Source organism: Ptychodera flava, chromosome 15 (genome assembly GCF_041260155.1).
Source record: "Ptychodera flava strain L36383 chromosome 15, AS_Pfla_20210202, whole genome shotgun sequence".
Classification (NCBI taxonomy): Eukaryota; Metazoa; Hemichordata; class Enteropneusta; family Ptychoderidae; genus Ptychodera; species Ptychodera flava.
Window position 1 is genome coordinate 37,560,964 of NC_091942.1, and position 27,836 is coordinate 37,588,799.

At 36.8% G+C, this 27,836-nt stretch overlaps 2 long non-coding RNA genes across 2 annotated transcripts in view; both read right to left on the reverse strand.

The window, feature by feature from the left end:
- LOC139152107 (uncharacterized) overlaps nucleotides 1–9,340 on the reverse strand; it is an 18,548-nt gene extending 9,208 nt beyond the window's left edge. Inside the window, exon 1 of the long non-coding RNA XR_011556553.1 lies at nucleotides 9,042–9,340. This is a non-coding gene — a long non-coding RNA (uncharacterized lncRNA). The remainder of the gene's footprint in view (nucleotides 1–9,041) is intronic.
- Nucleotides 9,341–14,561: 5,221 nt separating this feature from the next.
- LOC139152105 (uncharacterized) lies at nucleotides 14,562–26,598 on the reverse strand. Its single transcript, XR_011556552.1, has 2 exons — nucleotides 26,175–26,598; nucleotides 14,562–17,633 (listed from the first exon to the last, which is right to left on the reverse strand). It is a non-coding gene; the product is annotated as an uncharacterized lncRNA (long non-coding RNA).
- Between the last annotated feature and the right edge of the window lie 1,238 nt (nucleotides 26,599–27,836).

Below are 27,836 nucleotides of genomic sequence, written 5' to 3' on the forward strand. Positions count from 1 at the left end.
TATGACATGCTAGTACCTAGAAATGCATGCATTGATTTGTATATGTCCTAATTAGCAATAGGATACAAACTTTAAGCTAATTAGCCATCGAAGACAGAATATAGCACTCTTATTTACGCATTTTGACCACGTTATTTCATCATGAGATTGAACAATCTCATGTGAATGTTCAAAATTCAAATATTATTATTTTGACATCCATGAGGCCATTACAAACTTTGACTTCAAATTGAATATCTTCATTTACTAGTGAGATCTTTATCATTGGCCGTGACTGTAGTACAATTTTTGAAGAAGTTTTCTACGATCTTTTGAAAAGGTTATTCTTTGACCTTTTTGCTGCATATTTATACATTTCCATATCGTCATGGCAAATTCCAGTAGAAACCGAACGGGGATATATAATTATTTTGTAACTTAGACACCGGTGGCACATGTGTGTACCTTGTGCAAATTTGAAAATGGCAGTTTTGCATGCCGTATAACATTTTTGTTGTATATTACATAACGTGTTTTAAATCCTATAAATGCATGGGATATAGCCTATGTAATGATACATGTATATTTTTTTAGGAATACATATTATGTATTCAGCACAGCTCGGCTAAATGTCAGAATCATCAGAATACTAATGTTTCTGATTTACTGTGGAATCGATGTCTACTGCAATCTTGGTATTCTTTAATTTCGTACTTTACTCCCAATATGATTTCACTACTTTGAATATACTACGTGCACAGACATTTAACACACTGTAAGCTTCAGTCAGAGAATACATTCTATATTCCCAATCCCATTAACAGTCACTGTTTTCCTGTCTAATGATACTTAATTCAATAACAGGAAAATTGATTTTGAGTCAGGGAAAACCTGACAACGTTCACAAATTCGGAAAAAGAGAGTTTCTTTGGAAACAGTAGTTGACGATTAACATCCCTGGGATGTGTAACTTCTTTCTGTTCTTGGAAAGATTAATGAGTACCCCCCTTTGAAGCAGGGTACGACATTATTAGGTCTCCTGGGGGTGTTATCCAGGAAATGGAAATTGAGTTGATCAGCTTCTTGGCAACAACGCAGTTCAGTTTGAATACCCGTAGGAGGTCGATAAATTACAGAGAGGTCCGTCCGCCATCGGATGCTGGAATTTCAGCAGGCAAAGAGAATGATATTGTTGTCGTCGCCCGTTTGCATCTTCAACATTCTTCCAGGTGGAAAAGTTAAACCAGCCCATTCTCCAAAAATGCATCCATCTTTAGCGCTTGTATATACTCTCTAGCTCCTTTCATAATGTCTCAACACTATTGACTTACAGTCATTCGGAGATTAATGTATCCACACAGCAAGACAACCTCATTCATACATTCATGATCCTGAATATAATCTGAAATAAAATCCATCCATCAATCCAATCTACCAACCAACCAACCATCCATAATATATAGATATACATACATACATACATACATACATACATACATACATACATACATACATACATACATACATACATACATACATACATACATACATACATACATACATACATACATACATACATACGTACGTACGTACGTACGTACGTACGTAAATACATACACCTACCTACCTACCTACCTGTCTGCCCGCCCGCCCGCCTGCCTGCCTACCTACCTACCTACCTACCTACCTACCTACCTACCTACCTACCTACCTACCTACCTACCTACCTACCTACTTACCTACCTACCTACCTGCGTAAATGCTTTGATTAAATTAAAGAGTCAATAAGTGTGTCGCAAATTACTCATGTGATCTGAGATTTCAAATGTTCGTGGCACCGCGTTATTTTTTCTGTATATACATTTAAAAACGCATAAGGATATCACATTTCCTTTATTCCTGCTGTGACAAAATTGAATTATCAAGAAGGGAAAGAGAGGCAGAGAGATAACGAGTCTGATAGGTACATGTTAAGACACATAAACAGACAGAAAAGGCAACCGACGATGGAGAGATAAAGACTGAAGGGTGAATATGCGGATCAGATGGGACAGATAGGGAGATGACGGACACAGACAAGTTACATCATATTCTAGAATTTGATGACCGAACTGCAACAGATGTTCAAAGGAATGACACATAGGAGGTAGCTGAGACAATCAGGATAATTCATGCGCACCGATAGACGCCAGGCGATATCAACTAACAACATTCGAGGGACACTTAGCGAGTGTGTGGTTGTGAAACACAAATGCAAGATACCAAAAATGCAGGTAGTTAAATAACGAACGGTCACTATACCAATTCGAGCCTTATATCTTTGTCCAATGAGAAAGTTATACGGCTCACAAACCTTTGGAATAATCGATTGGTAAATAGAGATCAGTTACGAAATAACTGGACATTGCGAAGTCCTTGGGATAATCTTATAACAGTTGGATGGCCAATAAGTATTTTAATCAACGCTATTAGTGACTAACAATTACTTCTGTACCCGAGACATTCCTGTGTTTAATAAATCGATCAATTTAAAATAATCTGACACCTTTACAACGACAGCGCTGTTTATTTTCAGTCGATGTGTAACATTATATATCGTGCATGGGTAGTTGCTGCTAAAAATGTATGGCAAAATTTTACAATTTTGAACTAGCGTGTTGTTGCAAAAATAAAAACGATTTGTACGCTTGGATTATTGAAAAATGCAATTAAATATGGAAAGTAAACCTGTCAGAGTAAATTGCTAATTGTGACATCGATAAAGAATTAATTTCACTATTCATAGAATAAATAGATATTTGCAAGCTAGTTCCGGTCTTTCATTAAATTCGATCCGTTTGACGTAACAATTAATTTTCCTCATTAACGATGTAGACTGTATTGCACAGTCTACATATGATCCACTGTGTGCCAATCCGAGTCGAAAGGCAATGAACATATCAGAGATATGGGAACTGGGAAAGACCTAGCTTAAGCACTGTGATATACATGCTATTTAATGTACTTCATATGATATCATATTCTCTGAAATACGTTCTGCCTTGTTACCTTCTGGAAAACCTGACAGTGTCTGTGATTTATGACCCGTAAGGGACCCTTTTACGATAAAGGAAAGTCACGTCCAGCATGTCAATAGAAACTTTCAAGGGGTATTTGTTGGGTTTTAGAATTTAAACTAATCGTTTTGAAACCAAAAGGGTCAGTTATGATTTCAAACTCTATGATTTAGAGTTGCTATACGTTTATTTGACGATTATAGAACCTTTTATATCTGTTATAGAATTTATGTTATGCTTCATCAGCCAGCATATTAAAGTTTTTAAGTTTGATATTGCCATATGATATAAACTTACCCATCTAGTCTTCGAAATGTGACGCCAGCAGTGTAAACTGCTGCAAATTCTATTGAAATAAAATGAAAATATGGTGGGGTACGAATATTTTTTTAACTTCAAAATTTGAAAGCTAAATTGTACAAATGCTGATATTAAATTGTGAGAACCTGGGCGGATTGCGGTGTAATGTTGAATTTAAGTATAAACTTGAACGGATAATGTTGTAGTTATGAAAAGGTGAACAAATACTGTGAGGACAAGATGAGAGTGTTCAAGTTTCAACTGCATTGATGACAATACTAATTACAAAGTTTATGTTTACACAAAGAAATGACCGGCATTAAATATGGCGCTTAATCAACATCTATTTAGGTTGTTGTGATCGTGCATTAAACATATTCATCAAATGACAATCTGTAATGGTTTCACATTTAAATTTTAACCAGATGGAATTGTCTTGGGAATTCCTTGACGTGATCCCAGAAATGCTACTCTGTGTGTCGTCAAAAGTTATTTGCTCTTATAATCAATTTCTGTTTCATCTTTCTTTCATGTCTATTTCGTATTGGTTTTCGTGATGGATTCACATATCGTTTCTTGGTTTAGGGCAATGGGAACATTTTAGATGATGCATCACAAACTGTAATAAAAAGGCAAAAAATTGCCAGACATCAGTGATATTAAATTCCCACTGTCAGTGCATCATACTGTAGATGCAGAGTAAGGGAAAACGTTTTATAAAAATCTGTTTGCTTGAAGAGATAGGAAGAATATAATACAGTCACGCTTTTCCTTGAAAAAAGATAATCACGCGCTTTTGCAATATTTATGTAATAAGGCACTGTGTTGCCGTGTATGCCAAATTGTCGACACATACTACCACGTGTTCTAGAGGAGGATTGATTAATTGAAAACATAAATTTTCTTTTTAACTTCAAAAGTAACTAGATTGAGATTATGATATTATGTTAGAAGAGTATTTTTACTCTAGTAGAGAGTACCGTTATAATAGAGATAAAATTTCAACATTTTGTCAAAGAATTACATTATACCCTAAAGTGTTGTTTATATAGAATTCCTCACATGACTTTCCGTTCAAATTCCAGTTTTGCAATTAATAAACAAATCACAAAAAATATTTATCAAATTATTTACTCACGCGGTATGCGGTGATATTTTGATCCATGTATGCAGTATCATACTCATAAAAATATTACAAATAAAAAAATAATTCACGGGGGGAAAGAAAGCATAATCCGAAATTGGAAAGCTGACATGAACAGTAATGCAGGTCACACAGTGTCGTCAGAGACAAGATCGTTGCATCGACTGACATATCACAATTCTAATCCATCTTGTCTGGCCGTCTCCTGCGAATCATAATGAAGCGGTTGTCACTCTTGATATAGACATGCTCTGTATTGTACAAGATCACATGTCGGCCGTCCCAGTGCATAACGGCAGGAGAGGGCCGTATTCTGGACTTCCGCCGGACAAACTTACTTGTAACATTTGCCATCATCCGTCATGAAAGACTTTGCAAAACGCTGAACAGCTGTCTCAAGAACGACAGGATTTTCGAAGTGAACTGAATATGAGAATAACAATAGAGCTCCCTGTTTACATTAAAATTCAGACATCGTGTGCTGGCTACACTTCACAGTCACACTGAGCCACAAAAAAAATATAAATATTGGCAATGTTGTCAGAAAACTACAGGACTATATATATAATATGTATATTATATATGTATAATATATATATTATATTTGTATAATATATATATATATATATATATATATATATATATATATATATATATATATATATATGACTACTTCTATAAGGTTGTTTGTGGTGTTATAAGTTCTGAATTTGCCTATATTGTTGAACGCATTTACTTTATATGAATATGTCAGCTACAATGGATATTAGATGATAATGATTAAATAATTTTAAAATAAAGTATTATATTTCTAAAATTTAGTCATATCTTCATCACTTTGTTGCACGAGGTCAAGTGTACTGTCATAACTGCTCCAGTACGCACATATAACTTTTTATTCCAATGTGCATGGAATGTTTTCATAAATTTGGCAGGATAAATACTTTCTCAGAGGTACACCTCGACTTATGGCTGCCAAAGTACAGTTTTTCAATATTGTCACTACTGGTGTTAAAATTTACTTTATCTGCACAACATACATTCAGTTCTTGGCGAACTTACCCGACTACCTATTTTAGAAATGTGGATATGGTATGTATGGTCAGTACAAATAACACGAGGTAGTATGAACGACGGCTCTATCTATTCACTAGAACATTTGACATTCAGCTGTTTAAGACCCTGTTATACAACAAGAGCACGTTGGCAGTGATTGTTATATCTTGAATATGTCCGTTGAATTTGAACTTCTACTCGTCACTAATAGGATAACTCCTGCACGGCATATCTACACAGGGATAATTCATATTAATCAGATGGTGCAATATAAGACAGTAATTGTAAAATTCGACGATATATAAGTTTTTTGAAAAGAGCATTGCTACTGGCATAATGCCAACTTTGGCGCATGTGCCGAAAGACGCATTTTAACATCTCTAAAATCAATGTAAAAACAAACTTCTAATTTATCCAATCGATGCACCGATATGTTTAGAAATGCAGGGGATGTGGGGATTCGCCAATCGTAGAACAAGATGACCGTCCTGGCTAATCACTTTAGTTTTGATGAACTGTACCGGACTATTTGTTCAAATTTATTTTGATAACTGATTACAGAACGGCTGTATTGAGGATGTGGCGGTACAATAAGAGGGAGAAAATTAGAAAGACAGATGCCTTGATGGTTTCGATAATGTTGTACTTAGCAGCAAATAAACAGTTGTCGGATGATCTGATAATAAGGTAATCCTGTTCGATACACAAGATGCCTCTCTCAATTTGGCCTTGTAAGAAAAACACTTATTTATCTTCCTCTGGAGGATCAATATGGAAGATGAAGAGATTTGGGATATCTCAATATAATGTGAATGAATGAAGTACAGTCAAATCCCCTCTAACCAATGGAGCGTCATTCACTTTCACAGCATGGTGAGAAGATTACCGATGTCAGGGTTCTACGTGATAAAGCGGACACTGTAGGTTGAAATAAACTTCATATAAAGAAATAGCCGTATCAAGATTTTTGATTTAGTAGATGTGCAAACAGGGTGTTTGAGATATGGTAATAGACTCAAGTTAATGAGATGGTCGCCTGTGCGTGTTTAATAGTTCACGATGGCACACGACTCCTGCGGTTCTCGGAAGTAGCTACCTCTATCGCTTAGTTCAATGTGGATATGTCATTATGTTATGTCATAATGTACCAATGGGAGTTTAATTTCCAATGCATCGCGCATTTCAAAGAACAACATACACACTGAACCACATTGTGCTCATATGCACAACGGTTATTGCACGTGATCGACCAAACCGTTGCTTGATATTTTCTGGCAGTTTACACGTCAGTTAGGCTGAGCATAATTTGATGTGAATTCATACGGTAATCAAAACGTTTGCCCGGAAAATTGGCGTATCAATTTTAGTCAACAAAACTGTAAGTTATCATGCAGTGACAAAGACGTGACTGAAATGAAGAATTTTTTAGATGTGACTTAAGCACCGACTTGGCCTTACCCGAAATAAAACGAAAAATACGTGATTTTTAAGCACAAAAATTAACGACGTATGTGAAAAAATGAAGCAGATATACTAAGCGCATCGTATTTGTCTTTGCAGAAATGTTCTGACAGAGATGTGGTCGAAAGACATGTCAATGTGGGCGAAATAGATGAGCATACAATTAAGTATTTCCTAAACATTCATCACTTAAACTATGATGTACATAAATACGTGTACATGGGATCGTGCTTACATCAACAGCTTAAATAGACTTTCAAGGAGTCAATTCCAAATAATGGCACTCAAATTTTGAACTGTAACTTACAGAAGAACACCCTGCAGTACGCTTTATATTCTGTGAAAGCTCAAGCAAACATGTTTCTCCATCGCTATAACTGGAAATATATTTTTCTGAAATAATGTACATAAATACTTGTACATGGGATCGTGCATACATCAACAGTTTAAATTAGACTTTCAAGGAGTCAATTCCACATAATGGCACTCAAATTTTGAACTGTAACTTACAGAAGAACAACCTGCAGTACGCTTTATATTCTGTGAAAGCTCAAGCAAACATGTTTCTCCATCGCTATAACTGGAAATATATTTTTCTGAAATTTGTTTTGTTAGAAATTCTTGTAAGTGTGCATTATCTACACTATATATATATATATATATATATATATATATATATATATATATATATATATATATATATATATATATATATATATATATATATATATATACCTTGAGTAAAACCATGGCCATTATTTCAATAAATCCTCGGCACTATGTCCCAATAACAGAGTAAGGTTACATTAAAGTCCGCCACTTTCAAAGGGGCATATTACACGTTATGCATTATCTCCCAAACAAATTCCAATTGTTTCTGTATACAACGTCGCAAACTTGCAATGCAAAGTCGCCCCTTTACACGTATTTAAACAATCTATACTTTAGTCACTTTTTCTATCGAGTTGAAATCAGATTTTTTCCGGAGAGTGTCATAAGCACACGATTTAGTCAGCACATTAGCCAGGGAAACAAATTTTATGTAAATAAAGAGAGATGCAAAGATCACTGAGAGATAGGTGTATATGATGGGACCTTTAGTTGTATACATGATGACGTTATCAAACTACTTGTTTTCTATTTTTTCCGCATCTTTATTTTGGAGCAAGAAACTACGATAGAGTCCATGTAAAATGCAAACGGGAAAGTTAGATACAATTGCAAAAAATGTTTTGTAAGGAATATTTTAAATTTTCCCCGAAGTCTCTGGGGCCATCGATAATGTAGCATTGACAGCTCCAGATATGAGGAGATTATCAGCAGACGATCAATGACTGGTCACAAGACCTTGCTAGCCACTCTCTGATTTTGCTTTGGCGCCTCAGATCTATGACCCGGACAAAATAAAACTATCGGACAGAAAACTGAACTATGTGCCTCTCTCTGAAGCTCCAGAGAGAAACTGTGAGGCCTGTAATGAATATTAATAAGTGAGAGAGATTACGATGCTGCCGAGGCAGGTGCTCGGAATAGCAAATTAGGTTCAAACCAGTCTCGCTAGACCTTAGCAAACAATTTGTCAGCGCGCCCACTGGACTTAAATATGCTTTTTACATGTTAGAGGGACGAGGTAATTCTGGCGTCCAAATGGCTGCACATGCCGGTACACTGCGTCTGAATTTTATCCGCGCAACGGTAACAGAATAACAATGATGAAATACATTGATGAATCGAAGTTGAGGTAGATAGCCATTTACAAACGATAGCATGTTTTTGTGCGTGCTTCTACGTAAATTGATGGATTATAACGAATATTAAAGCTGAGAGCCTCGGGGCCAGTCTGTGTGTGGCATGAGTCTTCCCCCCTCAAGAACACATTGCAATAGCCTCACCTTCAGTGAATTTTCACTGCTGCAATAGGATAATTAAATCGAGATGTTCTGTCATCCTTGTGATATTACATGACTACATGGTTTCTGTGTTATTTTGACATGATTAAAGCTTGCAACTGCAGTGCAAAGTCTTCATTTGTACGTATCGCTTACCTTGTCTCTGTTACCCTTTTACGGCATAGACGTGATTATTGGCAAGTTGTTGATCGGCTATTTAACGGACAATCCCGAGTTTGACACGATTCCTTCGAGCTGCAAAAGATCTCCTCGATTCATCCGACGATGGCGACATCCGAGAAAAACGGAACAGGTCTGCAATGAATCTAAACGCGGGTATCAATGACAAAATTTTCTCAAAACTGTCAACACTCCGCACTTCAACAATATAATATCAACCAAAGACGTTCGTAATTCACATGGCCACCTCTGTTTCAAGCTACCTACTACACACTGCACTGCAGTTGACAATAGTACCCCCCGTGCTGATGATGAGAAACATCAATGCTCCTTAGGACAATAAGTATGCTTTACTGCCGCAGCGTCGATATCGGGAAAACGATGGCCAATAACAGAACGATTAACTGGGGCCCCCGAATCTAAATTATTCTAGGGCATCAACTGAGCTAAGACATCAGCGTGGCTGCTATGTATATAAACAAAGCAGGCATGTCACAGTGTCCCTATCCTATTTCGGCTGTGTTAAGATCATCTTCTCAATGTTACCGACTACTTGGAATTTTCTAAATATCTGTCTCGCATATTCGTTCTCTTAATTGCGAAAGCAACTGCTTTTCATCAGGAGTTTAGGCTTCACTGTTCCGGGACTTACACACAAACACTAGTACAAATCATGTGAAACTTTGTCTATCACATCTCGTAGATCTTGTTTGATAGACAGAACAAAAATTGTCACAAAATATGCACGTGAATTGTAACTTTTTCTGTCTCATAATTTCAGCTTCGTGAGGTTTACTCTATAATCAGTTCAAACAATTAATTTTCACTGTGCACTAAATTTTAATTCACGAGTATTCAAGAATGAGCTTTTGTTTGTCTTTCAAATTTGAAGTTTATTTTTGAATATTAATCAAAACACAGAGACTACCCAATGTAGATGACATACTAGCCTAATTTACCTCTAATTTTACTTGTCTGTCCTTCAAAATAAGTGAAACAATACATTATCATCGCCATTACAAATGCAAATTTTTAACATAAGTAGACATTCTGATGAAATATTAAATTAGTTTGGAGGCAGCCATCCATGCAATGCGATAACGGGTTTCATGTCATTAATTATTCCAGAAATGCATGCGTCGCATTCTGTGCGACCTATGTAACGCCAGAGAGAGATCTGAAAATATGGAATGTGGTTTTAAAGTCACATTAAGCATTGTAGAATCAGATGAATGGTTCGTTTTTCTTCAACTTGTCGCTGAACTCGGGTTAAAAATATGTAGGGCGAAGAAAGATCCTTGAAGCAGACATCGGCATGATTGCCCTTTTATTTTGTTCACTTCACTTTCCAATGCTTTACAATTTTCATAAGCATATGTCGTATTGATCGCTGTCTGACTATGCAAAACAATATGCATCAGCCATTAGAGGTATAAGCCCTGTCAGAGTGCATAACATGCTTTGTGATGTCACAGCAGTACCATCGATTCTATTTTAATTTCCGAAAAGCCGACATGAATATATATTGTTTTCTGTACGTCGCATTCCCGCAGGCATATAACGTAAACTATTTTGCGTGGCAGGAAGATAGCTGTCAGGCTGCATCCCTAGTAGCAGAAAACGGATTAGCGTGTATGATGGAGTCATATTTCCAACTGGCTGAAAGTACATGTTATCATTTGATTGCATCGGTTTGTTTTTGTCTATTGTCTAACGCTGAACGTGATTACATAACGGTGTGACTATCTGAGTGTCAATCCAGTCCAATGACGTTACTATTTTAAGAAAGTAATTTGGAATAGCAATGGGTTTTATTGCTGCATTTCTAAAACCATATCTGAGATATTCATCGAAATCATTCATGCAAACCGCTGAGTGTTGCATCAGAATTGTAATGGTTACCTTTACCTGCCATAGCAGCAGTAACATTCAGGTAGATGTAACTGACTGTTGTGTAAACTCGTGAGAAATGTAAACGTTTTAACGTATATAAACATTTGAGTCCACCTTCAGAGACAGTCTTTGAAGTTCAAAACAAACAACCAGTGTGCATTAAGCATATACAGTGTTTGTTCAATGAAATTGACATATGCGATAAGAAGAACTAGTAGGTCATTATTTGGCATGGTGATGAAATAAACACGTATTGGGTCCATGAAGTCACCCTTCAAATATTGTAGAACGCAGACAAAAACGTTGTTTAAACCCGGTAAACCAAACCATGAATTTTCCCAATTCTGCCCTCTCGCCAGGGTTTCAGTGAGTAAAAAATAAAGATTCCCGACCAACCTACACTAGTCACAGGCAACATTTCTCATAAATTACGCACAGTCTTTTCCAAATTAGCCAACAACGCTGTATTCAAGCAGTGAGTGCCACCATACACAGTCACTGCTTACTCAGGAACATAGAATGGTTAAGCAAAATTCAATCACAACACCAATGCTTTTGAACTTTCTGCATATCTTGGCAACAGCCATCATTTATTTATATGTATCGATAGAGGGACAACACATATCATAGTACTTTCAGTGAATCCATTCACTAACTTACAAGCGCAGACAAAAACGCTACATCATCGCATTTGTAAAATCAGGGCCACCATAAACTCGCCTTATGTTTACTCAGTATGAATATTCCTTTCACCTGAAAACATTTTTACAATTAATATTGGCGTTGAAGTTTGTTGCATTGATTTATTAATGGATTATTTATTTGGCTGGTCAATAGTTTGAACTAGCAAGAAATATTTAAATAACGTTTTCAGTCCGACACTTTCAAGGAATAATTTAAAAAAGGATTAAAAGGCTTTACGCAGAAGTCGTCGACCAACGAAAATGTGTCGAGTTACTAAAGTCAAAAATGACTGGTTGTATCAGTAAAATAATAAATTATGGTGAAATAGTTCTGAAATATCTATATACAAATATTAACAGTAAGATAGATAGTCGTGAAATTTTCAGAGACTACCTTATACTCCTGTCAAAACTGTCACTATTTCTGACGCATCCTTTCATTACAAAAATGTTCATTAGTTGAATTAAAGTTCAGAGTAACACCGTGTTGTGTTATACATCATGTACTGAATTATCATTAGACGACAGCATCACGCTAATTTCCATTCCATATTTCTGACTTCGTCATCAAGGTCAGTAATTAATTATTCATGGCACAATATCGTAATTAACCAAACGTTTTCATTAATATTGAACTTGAAGACACACATAGGAACATTGTCTTTTTACTTAGCTCTCCAAAGTATTTGATATTCGTAATACCGTTTCTTAACTGAACTTTCTGCATGAATGGTCACAGTAGAATCACCAAGTTTGGCGCTAGTCAAGTCTGTAGCTTAGAAATCACCAGGTGATCGTGCTTTGAATACGAATTGTATTGTAAAGAGCCAAGGTATGAAAACTATATCATCCGTGCTTTCAAGTAGACTGTGATGCTATCGGTTCTCAGAAGATCTCGGAGGCAGTGCTTTTAAAACCGCGGTTGACCTCGGGTGTAGCTGAAATTCACCATTGTTCATGCCAGTATAATGTTACCTAATTGAAAAAACGAAAGGCCATCAAAAGAACCACCCACCTTCCCTGGTCGGGAATTTCGTATGGATGGGATGGATTGATTTCAATCACTTAACTGAGAGGGTTTGGCCTTAAATACTTCACATGGTAAGATTGACTGAGATAAATCGTCCCCTCATAGTGGCGTCATATGTAAAACTTTAGAGTGGAAGGAATTATCACGTGACTTGTAAAGAATCACTTTTTTATAACCAAATGTTCCACTTTGTGTACTATATCCTAATATGTTAAGACAAATAACAGTTACTAGTAAGTTGGGAATGCAAATTTTCGTGAAGAATATTAAGCCTGTCAGTACTCGGCTAAATAAATTATTTCCAGTTAGAAAAAGGGGAAAAATCAAAAAAATATAAATTGTAATGAAAGATGGCTGCTTGCCCTCCATCAATCCGAATATTCACCTAATTTTTCACTGAAGGTGATCGTCGACTTCTCTGTGTAAACTACTTGAAACCCATGGCGCTGTAAGAGTTTGATTAGCATATTAGGTATAAAGTAATTATAACATGCACGTTACTCTACCGGCTCTGGACATGAAATACTGACACCTGCATAGGTTGTTATAAGTAACCTGACTATTCAAATTTGAATAGATATTCAAATGTCATCTTCCATCACCTGGTAGTCATCTATTGTTTTCTGATATACTTTCTCCCGATGCCTAAGTTTGAGGTCAACCTTAACAGTTAATTATTTTCGAATTCCATGATACATTAAGCTAAATTTTTCCTTGAAGAAGCCAGTCCTAGTAACCTTCTCGTTAAAGCGACTAGATATCTTCTATAGTACAAGACCAATGAAAGATAGATAAATTCAGTAATCCACCTCTATTTCAACTTGGCTGCCTATCCACTTGTGATAAGGGTTTACGAACAATATTGATAATAAGATGAACAGTTGGGAATATTTGTTAATAATAGAAAACTTGAAAGTCGTGGGTATTATGATACGAACACTCAAACACGGCTTGTTTATTTGTCCTTCTCCATCAAATTAAATCAAACTGACGACAGTTTTAATTAAGCTCATGTACAGAAATACACAATGCATACACAAGAGAACAAACATTTCACATAATGAGTAAATGAGCCTTTCTGACTGTGGTGCAAAGTCACTATGACGATTCCCCAACATGTGACAGCCAGACATGATTTACTGGAGGCCATAAACTTGTTCGGTATTTAACTTTATTCATTACTTTCACCGTGTGACTCCCACATGGATATAAGGCCAGAGTCGCATTTCCTTACCGCCTTCGTTCGGTTGTGTGCACTAAGAGTGGCTTAAGTTGCTCATGGTGACAATATGATATGACAGGAAGTAGGTACATGTAGTCCGTTCCTGTTAGACGATCTTGTGCATTCTGACATTCATGACCTTGTCTTGCACATTTAAGGACCACAAGCCTGAAGAAAAACAATTCCTTCTCACTAATCTGTTTACGCCATCCGAGTGTTACATTTCGGCATACTGGGTTATGTCATCGTTTGCAAGACTATCTCATAGATAATTATCTGGCCTTAATTATATAAATTGCAAAATCTGACTTGTAAATTCAAATACTGAGATTCGACCCTGCCTTTGTCCAAAGTATAGACAACTTTTTTGCCTATTGATATAATTGGAAATCACATAAGAGAGGCGTTGACTTGAACAATAATTATTTTGATCTATTTATAGTTTCTGAAAATGGACAATTCTTCTGGAAAAGAAGGCATAAAGCTATGTTATATCGATGTGCATGCCACGGACCTAAAAGGATAAAACTTTCCAGTACAGGACCACTTTTAATCACTTTGCGATCCTCAACGCTTGTTCATATACGCATCGTTTCTCAGGTGATCAACTCTGTTTACAAACCCATTGGGGGAATTTATACATAGTTAAAATAAGATACTCCGAACAATTGTCAGAATATTGTTATTTATTTAACATGCTCTGTAAAACTTTTCATAAGCCCGTGCTGAAAATGCCTTCAAGAAGCAAATCAAATTTAGAGAAATACTGCTTTACCACTGCATTTTATTTCATACGACTAGAAATAAGAGATTTTAAAGTAAACTTCTGCTCGTCAGCCTGATGAGCTCGGAAACAAAATAAAATGTAATATTTTTATTGGATCTCAAGAGATGTGTTGACTGTAAGGATGTTTCATTTTTGTATTTGAATGAAGTATCTTTCACAAAATAGATGAGAACTTTTTGACAAATTTTGGCAAGGTTTCTACAACTTTCACTGAAAAAAATTCTCACACTGTAAATTGACAATTTGTAGCATCAGTTCGGTGTCGTAGAATACAATTGCAGCATCATATGGTATATTGAAGGAGGATATTGAGACATTTTATCAATGGATAATTATAAAGGCTATTCAGTGAAATTGAATGCCAGGAAGAACTTGAGCCTTCGCTAAATACAATATGTTGTATGATGGAGCAAATATCAATGAAATTGACTGAATCTCTAAATAGATTGCCTGATAACACGAAGATTATGGGGTCAAGGCAGTCGCTGCACATTTAGTGTAACTTCGAGACTTCTATTTCTAGTTATCTCACATTTGGCTCACATTTGACGAGCGGCAACCTATTGAGTACATTTATTAATACAGCAAGGCAGGTTTCAAAATATGACATCCTTTGTATAGTCATTCATAATCCATCTAAACGGACAACCGGCCAAACATTGAATCCATACAAATACGATTGCTGATATCATGATCTTCAATATGCAAAGTCAGTATTAATAGAGACTTTTGTATTTCAAGCATTGATTGAGAAATTTTGGATTGACACGACAACATCATTCTTTGTCCCTGCTTTCACTCTTTGAGTGACGATGGATACATAGACAGACGACATGATGCCCGAGATGGATGGTGGAAAGTCTGGATGTCAGAGAGCAATACATATTTTAGTGACCTTATACAAACGGTGAAGTTTTTCTGTGTAAACCCTGAGCCGATTTCTACAAAACGTTTGACAGTGTTGGCATTATTGTCAGAAAACTGTGTAAACTCCTATCAGAGACTCTGAAATTTTGACTTTCTTCTCCTGAGTGATGCCTAAGGGTCATTAGGGGTCAATTAGTGAAATTCCGATACATAATGACAGCATAAAGGCATTATCACAGATAAACACTGATGTAACCTTCATTTGTCAAACAATATCCTTATTTGTAAACAATAGCGATAAAAACAGTTAACTTCCTTAACTTTCTTAGGCTACGACACTGTCCGTTTCATACAATGCAGTTGCTGCTAGGCTACACTTCCATATGCAATGTCATGCAGTATGATGCAATGCCAATGTAGTGTCATGAAATTCCATCTAGACAACAATCTGGAATGGCAGTGAGAAAAGTCAATCCATAGAAATGTCCACCAAAGTTACATGTTTCGGATATTCTATTTTAATACGACGCTCTACCACATTTAACAAATAGCACTGGTATCAAAAAGATTACGATATACATCATAAGTCGGTACTGGCCAAATTTGAATATCCTTTGTTATAGCAATGCAACCTTATAACGCTATGTGGTTTCATAACGGCCGGCTAATATAGCTTCTTATTGACGAGTAAAATAGTCTCCTTTCATATTAGTACGGTCTACAGTTCGTTCTCCATCGACTAATTTTGTCCTGAAGAAAATTAGTAAGGTATATCTGTACTTCTTCCCGACTTCCTTATTTTCTTATTTTCATGACACGCTTTGCGAAAGTTTGAGAAAGTATTAAAGTGTAATATGTGACACTAAATGATAATATTATATCCCTGTACGCTGCTAATTTAATTTGCAAATCTGGATGAAACCAGCGATAAAGCGCCGTAATAACGTCATTGTATCGAATCAGTTAAGGTTATGCTAATGTGGGAGATTCCTGTGACCTCTAAGAGATTCCTGTGACCTCTAAGAGATTCCTGTGACCTCTACGAGATTCCTGTGACCTCTCTATAATAGTTGTAATCCAACCTTGACGAGAATTCCACTGGTTTGCGATTTGCGCAGTTGCGAATGAGGCACCGCGCTCATTATGAATTTCCGGCAATGCTCACTCATCATCGTCTGATATCCGGACGATTTCCACTTTCGTAGGAATGTTGAAGCCTGTGAGACTGCTTCTGGAGTTGATTTTGTTGCTTCTCGTGTTTGCTCTGGATAATACTCGTGACGACAGCGGCGATGAGAGAAACACCGAAAACGCCGAGACAGGTGTAACCGATATTCATCGTCTTTTTGTGACGGATGCTTGCGCCAACAGCCAGCAGCGACACAGCAACTATTAGCGATAGGGATGTTAGAGACCACGCCCATCTCACTAGTAGCCCGATCGATGGCATGTTTTTAGTCAATAGGTCAAAATTCTTCCTTCATTGGAGAGACGAAAAGGTCATTCAGATGATGTAATTATTCGACTCATCAATCAGTATGCGGACATTGCCTTCGTTTCCTTGACATCACAGTGGTGATAAATGCATTTCAATTCCTTTCTCGTTGACCTGTCGGCAATGTTTTCCATGTGTCAAACACCAAGGGTGTAAAATTCTGATATAATGTCCTCGAGTACTAGTAGAATCTCCAAGGTAACGCTCATAAAAGTAGATGGGTTTGAATTTATTACAGTTGGTCATATACAGATCATAAACGAATAGCAAACAAATGAAGTCAAATAAGTAACACTTCAGCCCATGTGTTTCAAAGACATGGCGTCGTCTTACATTTTTTTAGCGAGTATGTGTCGAGATAGACCACTCTCGTGTCGTATTAAATGTACTCCCATAACAACTTAAGTCTTAAACGTTGCTCTGAATTTACTGACTTCCAGTTGAAATATCACTAGATCCTTCTGTCGACAAGACACTGCTCAGTGACTGTAGAGTGATCTTGTTCCTCTATCTGTCCATTTGTCACATGTTTTGTACTACATTCAAAACTGGTATGATTAGTGGTGAGCGTCGTGGAGATAGGCGGTGTTCCTGCAAAGAGAGAGAAAAATGTGTCACTCTCGTTATCATCAATATTGTCTGATTTTTGAAAGTTCTTCATCAAAGAAATTCGTCTTAAATTACTAAATCATATATGCATATATGCTTGAAAATGTAATTCTACATTTTTCTTCAAATATTTGCATTGGAAACAACACTCGTACACATGACCTTGAACGAAGCCGTGCTTTGGTCACTTACTGTTAAAGAAAAGCAGTAGTCTTAATGGATCTGCATACAGAATACATGCAGAATTCAAATATTTCCACTCTATGTATTTCTCAACAGTGTTCGTGAGTGAACTTACAACGACTTGAAGGACTCACAACATAAAATATCGATTTCATCCGACTCTTCACGGCAGATGGTACGCCCTCAATAGGCAAATTGAAAAAAAAAGCTTTCGTGAACTGAGTCAGCGATGTGGATACAGGACTGATCAAGATATAAAATTAAATATTTCCTCTTTTTCAGACCCCAAAATCCTATTTCACATACCCCTTTCCTGCTCAAAATAATCATCAAATCCCCGCACTTGCCGTGCTCCCCTGCCGACATCAAAATGGCCTGCATGTCACTTTCTATGTGCTGTACACTCTGAAGCATTCAAACCTGTTCAAACTTGATCAAATATTAACTTGTACTTCTGTAGCGTTGTAATTTGGCCTGATATTGAATTTTTCAAAGTTATTATCAAAGTGAAAAAACAACCACGAGATATTTTGACGAGGTCAACTATTGATTCACTGAATACATAGGTTTGGGTGATTGGTTATATGTGACGTGTGAATTTTAATGCAGGGTGATTCAGAGCCAAAGATCAACGGTTCAATTGCCATGGCAAGATAATAACATAAGCCATTACACTTTGATAACTTTTCAGGTTTTTTTCACTGTTCTGTGTATGACCTACAGATTCTAGTCCTTCTAATTCAAATAATGCATACCTCTTTGACTCGTTTTCGAAAAAAAAATTACAGTTCTTCAAAAACCTTTCCATCAATTCAATAAAGTTCGTGAAGATTTGAAAACAAAGAAGAAAATGCTGAGTTCAGCATCTTGTTTCCATGGAAATCCGTACCTGAATTAAGGGTTTACCCTGAATTGCTGGCCGTCAACAATTCTAAATTTGAGACAATGTGGCTCTATAAAGTCGAATTTTGCATGGTGACACAAATTTTTATTATCAATTTTGAGAAATAATGCCCCGAAGTAGCCTTGAGCAAAATATGAGAAAACATGTGTCTTTGTTCTTGAGTTGCAAACTACCTTGATGTATTGCTGACAGTTGAATTTCGGTCTGCATGTCAGTTCATTCTAAATTGAATTTGTATCCAAACTTCACTATTGACTCGGAGTTTTTATAGTGACAATACAGGCTATACATTTGTTGGTTACATGACAAGCTTAAAGTTTAAAAGTGGATTACTCATCATGCTTTAGGAAGTAAACCTAGATATCCCAGTTTAAGATCGCACAGAAGAATTTTCGAAATAATTGTAAAGCATCGCATTTTCTTTCTTCAAAATTAAATTTTACGACAAAATCACATACACAAAAACTGGTGAGGACCAAGAAGGTAGTTTATCAAGAACTAATCTAGTCCTTGGCCCGGACAACAAAAACACGATTGGAACTAATTTGGGATAATTGGATTTTCATATTTTGCAAATTTCTCAAAAGTGTTAGGTGCCATCTAGCTGAATGTTGCAATATCGCAAATTACTCATAAAAACGAGTGAGTAATATAAAAAGAAAAGCAGATGAGATAACATTTGCAGATTAAATCGACATTACTTCACCATCCAATTATCCCAAATTAGTTCCAATCGTATTCAAAGTTAAATCACAAATAGAGTGAAACAGTTTAAATACGTACTGGAGGTAGATAAAGTTGAAAATTGCGTATGGTAAATATTTTTGTTATAGTATGCAAGCCAGGATATGGTAAATTAATACATATAGTGTTATAGTGTGCAAACTAGGATATGGTAAATTAATACATATAGTGTTGTAGTGTGCAAGCTTTGCAAATTCTTTTCTGTTTGGGGATTTTCTTTTATTCGCATTCTTTTGAAATCTAGATTCTGTAAGTTTGTACATACCATTTATATCTATAAAATTTTTATTCATATTTTTAAAAAGGTATCGTTCTGAAGTATATCATTTGAATAAAAAAGCCCCACGTATTTATTCATCTTTATTTTATAGTGTGTTCATAATTTAAAAGTTTGCTTATTTATGAATAACTTAAGATTATGTCTTAACTTCACTTTCTCATCAAGTAAGGAGACTATCCATTAAACCTTCCACCCAGTTGCTGAAGTCGAGGTCACAAATCTAAACCCATTACTCAAGGATGAGATTAAATATTGTCCTACGTAGGATTACGTGTGATGTATATTTTGCATTTCGACTATTTACGTGGATAACATTCATGAACCGGATAACATTCTAGTTAGGCAATGTGTATTGCAACAAGTACACAACTTGTAATTTACCATGACATTGAAATTAATAACTTTGATTTGTCCCAACCAAGTTCCAGAAAGACGGTACACTTTCATAGTAATCTAAAACACCCAGCAGTCTAAGTCCAACCCCTGACATCATAGAATCAGCTCATCAATACTCCTGCCCTCCAGAGGTCTTCCTGAATGGTGACTAACCATGAAGTTACGGATACAAAACATGCACGACAAGTGTTAAGGAAAGGTGTGAAGTGACTACAAATACCTGTAGTGTACGAGATAAAGCGTTGATGAGCAAGAAAGATCCAAATTACTAGTACATGGTGCGTAGTTCTGTTTCGTTGGCACCATTTTTGACAGAACATCTCATGTCTTTCAGTGTTTCATCTGAAACTGATCCAATTTACAATTCTATTCTTGTCAAAAACAGCCCGAACTGTGCAATTCAAAAAGAACATTAAGGAGCAGCGAGCCATGGTCATTCTGGGCAAACGAAGTGATTCACACGAATCACTTGGAAGACGTTAAGAACATAACTCTTCGTACATTATATCGCTATATAGGTTCCCAGCACACCATGCACTACGGCGAGTACCGCGTGTCTAGTTCTAGGGTCACACCATTTCTGACAAGCTTTAAATTTATTGGTGATAGGTCTCGCATAAGTTAACATCTATTGCAAGAAAATGCTGCGCATTGATATTAGTAATCACTGTAATTAGACTTCTTTTCCCAGCCTTCGCTACACTCGCAACACTTCAATACGTAGCGAGAGGGGAGTCTATAAAAAGTTTGCACTTCGGATCTTGCAGTGTATATAAGTTAAGGTTTGTTAGATTCAAAATTAGCCGGAAATTTAAGATTCACTGCCTACAGTTAATTTACAAAACTATTTAGGGCCTCAACAACATTACTTTGCTTGAAAGGTTAACTGTAGTGGACTGGTATGTATTTCCCTGAAATTTGCTTTCTGCTCCGAATCACAAACTTAACTCTGTTCCATATCATGAACTTTATAACTCTACTCCGAATCATAAAACTCAACGAGCGAATCTCAGGTGATAGGGTATATACGTTGTTATAACACGCCACGTGCTCATTTCTTGTCGCGATTCGCCAGAATACGTCACGTGACAGGAAATAGATACGTCTAGTCCCCATCGGATCGACAAAAGTGACGTCAGAGGGTATTTTTGAAAGCTATTTCCCTAGGGAAATAGTTCTGACCAAATTTGGAAAAGTGCCCGGTCACGTGATTGTAGTGTCGTCTGCAGCTTTGTAACAATGGCGGGTGACCAGAACGTGATGTGCGTCCGGGATAGGTGACAACACATTCTCTAAAACAGATTTTCCAACATTTTCCAACATTCTAACAGCGTAGGAACTTGAACAGCTCATCGACGGAAAAGATTAAAGTGCCACAAGGGATGTCGCTAGTGTTTAGAATATTTTTTTGAAAGAAAGTGGTACCACATACAACTGAAACCGCTGTGGAAACATCGCCCAGTATATTTGTCACAATGGATTGTTGCGGTGCAAAATATCAAAACACATTAAAAAACTATATAACAATACAACATGAGCATGTGTTGTGTTATAAAAAACTATAGCCTGGTCTTTATTCGGGCTATAGCGCCCGTCTATTACCCCTCGCGGCCGTGTGTTACCAGAAACACATCGCTATACCCCTCGGCCTACGGCCTCGGGGAATAGCGATTTGTTTCTGGTAACGCACGGCCCGTCGGGGTAATAGACGGGCGCTATAGCCCTCATGACCAGGCAATAGGTGTTTAATAGGGTATATAATTTGATTGGGTATATTCGTTGATAGGGTATATGCGTTGATAGGGTATATACGTTGATAGGGTATATGCGTTGATAGGGTATATCACAGGTTATCGTAAAGTTGCTTGGATAGTCGTTCCGAGGCGGGCGGCCGCAGGTCGCCGTTTACTATTTTTTCCAAGTAAACGGCGACCTGCGGCCGCCCGCCTCGGAACGACTATCCAAGCAACTTTACGATAACCTGTGGGTATATATACGTTGATAGGGTATATGCGTTGATAGGGTATATACGTTGATAGGGTACATACGTTGATAGGGTATATGCGTTGATAGGGTATATTCGTTGATAGGGTATATGCGTTGATAGGGTATATACGTTGATAGGGTATATACGTTGATAATATTCTCTTCATAAAAATCCTGTTCGTGAATGTTAACGAACTCCGAAAATCCATAAAATGTATCCAATCTCCTGACAGCCTTCCATGTCTTAGCCGTCTAATGTTATCAAAATACCCTATATTCACGTATTTTCGTCTCAGACAAAAAATATAAGAGTGTGAACATAAGAAAATATTAACCTAAATATCAATAATGTACCTAAAACACGATTTGAACTAATTTGGGATAGGCCTAATTGGATTTTCATATTTTGCAAATTTCTCAAAAGTGTTAGGTGCCATATAGCTGAATGTTGCAATATCGCAAATTACTCATAAAAACAACTGTGTAATATAAAAAGAAAAGCAGATGAGATAACATTTGTAGATTAAATCGACATTACTTCACCATCCAATTATCCCAAATTAGTTCCAATCGTGTTCTAAGTTTTCAAGTTATTATTTCAGATATTTCACGACAGTTCGTACTATAACTTCCCAAGTTATGTTACTTTCATCATTATCCAACTAAATCATGTATGGTGTCTGTCTCTCTGTCTCTCTGTCTCTCTGTCTCTCTGTCTCTGTCTTTATGTATGTATGTATGTATGTATGTATGTATGTATGTATGTATGTATGTATGTATGTATGTATGTATGTATGTATGTATGTATGTATGTGTTCATGCTTGTACCTATGCGTTAACATACATATGTACTTATGCACACATACATGTTAGCTTATGGGGTTGAAACGCGCATTTGAAAACAAGGTTTTACTCCAACAATCACAGATTTACCGATAAATAAAGTTTGAAGACATTGACAATCCTTGATGGTAAGTTATGGGCGAGTTGTGTGGGAACCTTGGAAAAACGTCTTGTCAGACAGTATCAAGACAAAAACATGCCAGTCAGCCAGTGTACCATGCTAAATACAACCTATCAATGTTCTAGCCATTAAGAGTTGAAGGTCGGTCATACCACGACTGACTTCAAGCTGTATGACTTCAAATTATTGTAATGTACACCCTGTGAGATAGCTACCTTGCTGGATACCGCATAATCACCAAACAATTCCATCAGGCCACGCGGCTTGGTCGATCAAATAACGGTTTACATTACGTCTCCGTCGACCGATCGTTTTCAATCACGTTTTACAACGTGTGGCTTTGCTAACACAGTAATTGCCTTGCGAGGTGACTTAGTCCGACCTGGCGAAGTTGAAATTTTCCACATGCCATTGGGGATCACAATTCAATTAGTGACTCATCTAAAAACCCCACTGTAGGATGCATTCATTCATCTTTGTAAAGGTTGGCAACCGATAATATTCAATAGGAACTACTTAAGTTTTGTCAGACTTCATTTTCAGTTTACAAGGTATATTATTTTATCGTATATGGTGTCTGGCCATATTGATGAACAGCATAGGGTGTATCGAATGATAGAATCGGCGTTTTATGAGCCATGTATTTACAAGAACAATTTAGGAACTGCTCTGTCCTGAATTGCAGCATAGGGCCTGATTCAATCAAATTATGGAGTGAGAGATATTAATCTACACTTCAAAGACGTTCAAATTTCCCTCATTAATGCATGAACGTAATTTCCCTCGATAGGAAATCGAGTTTATTGTTGACATTGGTGACATTTGTGGCAAAGCGTATCGCCTGGCGATCTTGATCAAAATGCTCTAGTTTCTGTATTAACAAATATTTCATTATTTCAGACTGTATTGGTTTCTACGCAGTTGAATAAGGAACACAAAACAAGAACACAAAATACAGACAGAGGGATACTGTACACAGACACACAATACAACTCGGCACGACTCATCTTTATTTAAAAGTGATAATAATAGCAACAGCATATCAAGTCAATGCCCGTGAAATCAGGAACTGAATGACTTAAAATCTAATTATTTCTTATGATTTTGAATCACTTTATACACTGTAATAGCCAGTACGTATACAACATTTATATTGTTCGTACACGAACAAAGATATATGCATTATACATACATGTAAGTACATTTATGTAGCGTAATGGCGTGCAATAGCAATGGAAAAGATGGATTCGCACATTCATGTTCTCAGATGTAAAAGATAAAAAGGGAAGGGAAATGATATGTCGCGCTAGTAGTTTGTGTGGCCGACATCAATATATAGTTCTTTAAATGAAAAGGTCCGTATAGACATTGCATAATATATAAATATACGTACATATTCATACATTTGTTTTACATTGTTTCATGTCTATTTATCTTCACGCATATTACGCTTTGTATTGCGGTTTTATCCGCCATATTCAATCATTTGTTTATCTGTGTTCTGTTTAACGTTCCATCATGCTCTTTGTATTGTTCCTTCTCTCTTTGTATTGTTCATTCTGCCTTTCCAATGTTCCAAAATACTTTATTTCTAGCTGTCAGTGGCAAGCTCACTTTGTTTGTCTGTCCACTCGCTTTTAAAGATTCTTTCCTTTCCCTGTTAATCAACCAGCAAACCCCCATCATTCAATACAAATTAAGGTAAGTGGGACGTCAAGGGGCGCCCTCGGTCCAACATGTACATGCTTTTACAGCAGTGAAACAAATTGACACACTGAAATCACTGGACAAAATGGAAGATGAATACTAATTGGTCTCTCGTTGAACAGTACTAGTGCAATATGATACACGCGTGAACTCAAACCTCAAAATGTTCTTTACCCGCCTACGTACGTACTGCACAGTTGCTACGCAGTTTGGTGTCGGCAGATCAGTATATACTGATTATATTACATTGCTTGGAAATTTGTTTTTCTACAGAGGAAGTTACTCGTTAAAGCTTTGACATTATCAAAACGACATTTTGTGAAAGATGATAAATGACGAAGACTATCAAATCTTGACCGCAGGGCAATTAGTGACCTTGATGAGTGTTTAAAATTTGAGGCTTGGTCTCCCACTGAACAGCGAAATACACGCGTGAACTCAAAGTTCTTTGAAATGGCGGTATACAATTCAGACAATTGTGAGAGGGCTTCGGATTGTTCGTGACTGACACCAAGTTCCCAGAAGATATAGTCCTGTGTCCTCGTTAATGTCATTGACGAACCACAATTGGCAAAGAATCATGCTGAGAACCACTGCTTAACTCGTAGGATTGTAAAAATAGAAAACAAAATCTCTCACTCTGTCGCTTTATGTATTACGCAACTACATATATAGATCACTGATACATACATACATACATACATACATACATACATACATACATACATACATACATACATACATACATACATGCATACATACATACGTACGTACGTACGTAAGTTCATTCAAAGCCCCGGTTAATAGGCTTATGAGGAAGTCATGTGGTCAATAATACAATCATGTATATTTTATCCGTACCTGCACACGGTAATTAAAATGGTAATTGGGAAACTGGCAGTACAAGTAATGTACAGCCCAAAATGATAACGTGTCATGCGTAAGGAGAAACGTGCTCTGAAAGGCAAATTTATGTCATATCCATATGTTAGGATCCTAATAAAAGACAAACTGCATACCATCGTTAAAGTACGATATTTGTCGGCTTTTGTTTGCCTCATCCAGATATAGCCGTGTAACGTGTATTGAAGACTCTCGTCGTTCTAGGTAAACGATGAACTGTGTTCACGAGAAATTTAAGTCTCGTTGGACATACATGTGGCATGTGTTAGGACATGGCTGTTTCCAGATGATTTGAAATCATGCATGCCGCAACTAAACACGGACAAAGCGTTTGCGAAGTCCCCACGTCATCACAACGACCTCAACAGCTACTGACAGCTAGCTACTCTGACTACACTCTTGCTATATGCAATAGTGTTGTAGGAGTTCGACATGCGCTGAAATGGACACGCTTACCTCTGACAATGAGATGAATTCGTGCTGGCTCGAAATCGTTAGGAGAGAGAAATACGAAGCTTCATTCTATTCTACTCCCTATTGGACTCCTTAACTTGCCAAACATAACCGCACCAAACCGCCTAGTAACATCGTCGCTCTCATCGGTTGTAATTTATTGAGCAATTGCTTCCTACTGTAGGACGAACTCTCTCGAGTCTTGTCGTGATATGGCAGGAGGAAACTTAGCAGCAAACACTATCATTTCATTAGTAGTTGTGGGCGAAACTACGTATGATAGTTAACTTTGAAGGTCTTTTTAGGTAACAAAACTCAGGAAGTTCTGTTCAAACATTTGAGCTGGTCATATTGGATAACATCACCTAGCAGTAACTGATATTTCAAAAATTATTGTAGCCTACATGACATCGGTGTTTAATCTCTAGAAAGGATCGTTTGGAATGAGAAACAGTTACCTTCTTACGGCGACCTTTCAGCGTGATACATTTTTTCACAGTCAAATTACAGCATGAAACTGCATTTATGGCTTAATTAGGTTATCCGATAGCACACCGTCTTAGCGAAGTGCAACCAAATCGAAGTCAGCAGACGTTGACCAGGTTTTTGTTATCAGTCACATTTGGTTGTAAGCTTCTTTTTAAATCCCACTTCATGAATATTGTAGCTGAAAGACCCGGAAGATGTGATTACATAGAGTTAATACAAGACACGTGTAACATGATTTATTATGAAATTAGCTTTTCCGAGATTTAACCCCAGTTCAATAAAACTGGTGCCTTGTCTCCATGATATCTGTATGTCTCAACCGATCATTTTGTTATTTGTTTTCAACCAGTAAAATTATTTAATGTGTCCAGGAATGTAAACACACTTCGCGTTGGAAAGTTAAGCAAGAACACCTCAACAGTTTAGTGAAAATAATCACTTTTCGTAATTATTTGTATTGTGAGGTTCAAACACGAACCAGTAGGCATCGAAGTTGTTGACTTAATAACTAAGTGAGCATTTTACCAGAGAAATCATACTGGTATCACCCTGGAGTGATGACCTCGTATTTGTTTAATATGTGTTCGCATTATCAGTCCTGCAAATGTAACGTACTCTTGAAACTTCTGAAAGGGAAGGGTTTCTGTCAAACCTCACCATCTCTCTCTCTCTCTCTCTCTCTCTCTCTCTCTCTCTCTCTCTCTCTCTCTCCGTCATTATCTTTGCTTGGCACGTGTTTTTTCTAAAGTGCATACTGGCTGTATGTTGACGGTTTTTAGACGAAACCGGAATGATCAGAAGAGATTGAAAGTGTTCAAACTCTGTTCGCAAAACACTAAACTTTGATAACAACGATTAAGGTACATGAATAGTTTTCCGATCGTAATCTGCGGCTACAAACGCGATACAACTTGTGAACTGAATTGTACTACAAAACAATTCAACAGATCAATAGATGCAGCACGTAACATGGCAACCACAAGAATACACATTGTATGAAATATTTACATATTTAGGGATTACTATTGTATCTGAGATCAAGCTGTCACATTTTTTCACTTGTATTGAATCGTATTAATCTACGAATGTCACCATGATTGCTGATAGTATTCAATATGCCATCTGACATCTATGAAATGCTATTTTTTGCAAAGAAATATGTCATTCGTCAAAATT